Source organism: Psammomys obesus, unplaced genomic scaffold (genome assembly GCF_907164565.1).
Source record: "Psammomys obesus unplaced genomic scaffold, mPsaObe1.curated_primary_1811, whole genome shotgun sequence".
Classification (NCBI taxonomy): domain Eukaryota; kingdom Metazoa; phylum Chordata; class Mammalia; order Rodentia; family Muridae; genus Psammomys; species Psammomys obesus.
The window spans coordinates 14,234,078-14,239,371 of NW_026593286.1; positions in this window are offsets into that span (position 1 = coordinate 14,234,078).

Sequence of the window (5,294 nt, forward strand, 5' to 3'; positions counted from 1 at the left end):
TAGATAGATAGATAGATAGATAGATAGATAGATAGATAGATAGATAGACAGATAGACAGACATATTTAAAGACAGGTGGATTGTATGTGCTTCTAATCACAACTCTGGAGACAGGTACATAAATCCTTGCTGCTCACTGGTTAGTCATTCTTGCCAACTTGCTGAACTCCACAGATTAATGAGAGACCCTGTCACAATAATAATAATAATAATAATAATAATAATAATAATAATAATAAGAAGAAGAAGAAGAAGAAGAAGAAGAAGAAGAACAAGAACAAGAACAAGAACAAGAACAAGAAGAACAAGAAGAGCAAGAACAAGAAGAGGACAACAATAATGATGAGGAAGAAAAAAAGAAGGAGGAGGAGAAGAGGCAATAATAATAGCAATAAATTTTTACCTGGGGAACAAAATTCAGCTTTGTCCTCTGGCTTCCATATACACCTGCAAACACACGAACACACACACACACACACACACACACACACACACACACACACACACACCAAAAATAATTAACAGAAAGAAAAGCACACCTGATCTCCTTCCATTTGTCTCTAGTTGGAAAAGCAGGGACTGTTGAGAAATACAGGTTTTGCTATCCCACCCAGACCTACCAAAACAGCCACTAACCAACCAAGATCTCCAGTGATAGATTCTTCAGTTAGACATATAGCCACAGTGCCAAGGGTTTCATAAAAGTTCACTTCAGAATGACAGGCTTTAAAGAATTTTATTTCCACGGATGTATTTTCATTTGAAAAGAGAGGTATTTCAAGAAACTGCTTGAGTACAGAATCAATCCTTCCTCCTCACAAGAAAATAATGACTAAATTTAACTCGAATACTGGGTCTTCTGTGACATATTTTCTCTGCGTAAGTTAATCTGAAAATTAGGGGTTTTTTTAATGAGATGGTATTTAAGAAGTTGCTTGAACTCTAAACAGCCTTAGAAACAGTGGACTTCTGAAACATTTCATTAACATTTAAAGTCATGTCAGACAGACTGCCAACTTGCAGAAAGTCTCTTTGAAAGCTAAACATTTTATAGCCATCTATCTGTGCCTAATAAAAGAACTAACGCATTCTGGGGGCTCAGCCTTAGATTCAATATGTCTTGTGGAACGCTATATAAATAGAAACTGAAATGGGGGAGAACTGTATGTACTGGTGACTTTAGGCCTTTCAAACGGTGCTTACTGCTGGATAACAGAATTGGCCCATTATATTCTGTAACATCTACTATATGTCATCCATTTTTTTATCGCAGTCCTCCCCAATAGCCATAGGTCAGCTAGGCTGGTCATATGGCAAGCTCAGGGCAAGCTGTGAACGCCATTTGCACAGAATTCTCTTTGCAATGTGTATTCCTAACTCCTTACTGTTTGTCTTTGGATGAGTCTCAAAAGCCCCCAAGAAAAGACAGTTGGTGGCCCTCCACCCACCCACTCACCCACCTCACTTCCATTACGTCAGTATGCTTGCTTTTTCCTGCTTGGTTGTTTGGTTATTTTTTGTTTGTTTCTTGCTGTGCCACCTGAAATATTTTTGTTCATTCATATTTATTATCTGTCTCTCAAAATTAACTTAATTTCGAGACAGGATCTCCTTATGTACTCCAGGCTTCCTGGAACTCATGACCCCTCTGCTTTAGTATCCTGAGTGTTGAAACCCCACAGTCAGCTTGTGTGAGTCTTTCAGGACTTTAATATGAATTTCTATATTTTCTCTTAACGGAAAATCTCTATGGTAGGCATGCAACAAATATTGGTAGAAATGAATAAATAACAGGTTTTAACCTTGAAGAATTTATGATGATTAAAAGGTAAACACTACTTAGTGGTCAAAAGTATGAGCATTCTTTAAATGCTAGCATTAAAACTATCAGTGGGAATGTACTGGCTGGTCTTGTGTGTCAACTTGAGGCAAGTTAGAGTCATCAGAAAGGAAGCCATTTTTTTCAATTAGTGATCAGTGGGGAAGGGCCCAGCCCATGGTCATGCCATCCTGGGCTGGTGATCCTGAGTTCTCTAAGAAGGCAGGCTGAGCAAGCCATGGGAAGCAGGCCAGTAAGCAGCACTCCTCCATAGCCTCCTGCTTCCAGATACCAGCCCTCCTGAGTTTCTGTCCTGACACTAGTGATGGACTAAGATCTGGAAATGTAAGCCAAATAAACCCTTTCCTCCCCAACTTAATTTTTGACCATGGTGTTTGGTCGCAGAAGAAGTAACCATAACTAAGACAGGGAATAAAAACTATAAATAATGTATTTGGAAAGGATATCTATTTTATTTTAAATGACACGTTTATACACAAGTTAATATATGAGTATAATATAATTTAGAAAATATGGAAGCAATAATGACTGCTAGAAGCAATGGGGACTGGCTTTCTTAAATCATGCTCATCTATCCAATTGCAATTTACTCTGATAAATACTTAGTTATTCAACTAATACATATTGTCTATCCACAATATATATTGTTCCAGACGCTCATCTTGATATTAGGTTATATGTGAACAAATCAATGTCCCATACTTCACAAGTTTCCCATTCTAAGTAAGGAAAGTAAAGCAAATATGGAAAAATAAATCAAACAGGGCACAGAGTTATAAGGAAGGGTGTTGTTTTGGACAGGACAATTGGGAAAAAAAAAAAAAGAGACCCCTGACGAGATAAAATTTGAGCAAGTATCTCAATGGAATACATCCTTTGGAAGATTCTTGGCTAGGCTGGAGCCACTAAAACTCACAAATCCTCTGTGTCTTTAAACCTGTTTCTCACCCACTGCGGTGTTCAGTGTGCGGTGGTGAGCACGCAGTGACCATCATGCGATAATGCCTGCCTGCTGTAGGTTCATCATCTTCTGGCTTGTGACCTTATGACCACGGTGATAAGACAGCATAGAGCTGGAGAGTCATACAGCCACTCCAACGTGCTCCCTGCTGTTCACTTGTGAGTCGTTGAAGGAATCTTCTCTACTTAGCGTAAAACTGAACCAGGTATTCGTCGATGATTGTGATGTTTAGCATAAACAGTATCAACACATCAGTAGAGGGAAAGTAAAGGAGACAGAACTATGAAAACCTTGAGCTGTGTGGAAGTATCTTGTACTCCCAGAAGGACACAAGGTGGCAGGATTACTATAGACTAAGAGGAGAACGGAAGATGGAATGAAAGTGATACCCGAGTATCTCATGACTGGAGTCTGTAGCCCATCACGCCCATTCTAAGTATGATGGTGCTTTGCATTGAATGAGAAGTGTCCCCTACAGGCTCTCATATTTGAACATTTTCCCAGCAGGTGGCTCTGTTTCGGGAGGCTATGGAGCCTTTAACAGGAAGTACATTTCCGGTGGGGGGAAGGGGAGGCTTTGAAAGTTTATAGCCTTGCCCCAGTTCGTTTGTACTCTGCTTCCTTGTGAGGATGAGATGAGATCTCTCTGCTTCCTGTCCTTGTCACCAGCTGCCATGCCTTCCTTGCCATTGCACGTGCTTTCTCTAGAAGCTTCAGCCAAAATTAGCTCTTCGGTAAGTTGCTTTTGATCATGGTGCTTTATCAAAGTAATAGAAAAGTAAGTAATCCAGGTGAGGAAGCACTGGAGAGCTTTGAGTTGAGGTGATAGCTCCATTTATTAAAAGAAGAAAAACCTTTTATCACAAAGGGTGGTGTGTTTATTGCTTTTCTGTTGCTTTCACAAAACACCGTGACAAAAGCAACGTTAGAAGAAAGAATTTATTTTGAATTAAGGTTTCAGAGGGTCACAGTCCATGATGATGGAGCAGAGGCAGCAGATGCAAGGCATCACCTCTTAAACCACAGTCACCAAGCAGAGGGAACACACTGAGAATGGGATGGGACTTTAAGACCTCAAAATTCCCTCCAGTAACACACTTCTTCCAGCAAGGCCACACCTCCTAAACCAACCCAAACAAAGCCACCGACTGGGGACCAAATATTCAAATATCTGAGCCCACTGGGAACTTTCTCTTTCAAACTACCACAGACAGCAACATAGAAACAGTTGTATAAGCCAATGACACATTATTAAAGTGAACAGATTATAAAGTTAATAAAGGTCACTAACCCATTGATAAATAGAAATAGAAATTTACCCCAATGCTTTTATGAAGCAGGCAGTTCCCAGGTTCGGATCGCACATGAGCAAATTCTTTAGGGGTATTTTCTTTCTTCTTTAAAACATGGGCAGAAGCTCTCAAATGTCAAAAAGCACACCAAGGAGATGAGCTTTTTTGCTATGTGTAAAGAAAGTAATTGAATAAGCGCTGCTGGCTGTCACGTGGAGCAGAAGGCCAGGCAGCTTCCAATTGAAGGGGCCCCGAAGCTGTTGTCATTGCTGCTAGGGAAAGGAACTTGGAGGTCCTTTGAGAGGCTGTTTGCCATTTTAAAAGAGTTTTGACAACACTGGGGAGCACTGATATATTTGCTGTATTCCTAGGTGTCTAAGTGAATCAGAACTCAATTTCCCAAGGTCACATTGCTGGATACCCCTCTTCACTAGTAGACCTTCAGGCCTGCAGAGGTCTAGTCTTGAAATAATTAAGAAGAGAAATTGTGAAGGGCAGATTTTGCTGCAAGAATATAAATTATTCTAAAGGAAGAAAGCTGGGCCTTCTTTGGGTAGAGCCCAATGTATGGTACATTTAAAAGAAAAGCAAGAATTTAAGTATCTTAAGCTGAGGTAAGAAGACTTGGACCTGTGTATGTGTGGAGGGTGACGTCAGGTCCTCTTGTTGGTTCTAGCATCTTTCATCTCAGCAAGTTAGGTAATTCTCTTCTCTACCTTCAAAGCCAAGTCATTACTGAATACTGAAAATTTTACCTTCTGAACAGTGGTCAAGAGAGTTTGTTCTTTTTCATCTTCCCTCTCCCTCAGACTCCTAAACCCTCTTTTCCCTTCCCATATCTTCATGAGACCCTGACACAAAACAAGGCAGAAGGTGAGAACCAACTCCAGAAAGTTGCCCTGTGACTCACACACATATGTACACTTACGCACGGATGAACACACATTCACATAAATCTATACACACACATACACAGTAGGTAAAACTAAAATACAATTTTAAATTAAAAGAAAAAAAGAAAATGAGTAGAGAGAAAATAAAAATACAGAAAATGTGTGTGTGCACCCTGCCAACCTAAATGCAAAAGAAGAAACACAGAAAGGCCAATTCAGATTTTAATTGAAAACAGTTTAAACTAAGAGGGTGGGTAGTCACAGCAGAAAAGGATGCAAGGGTTGCTATGAGATATCTCAGTATATAT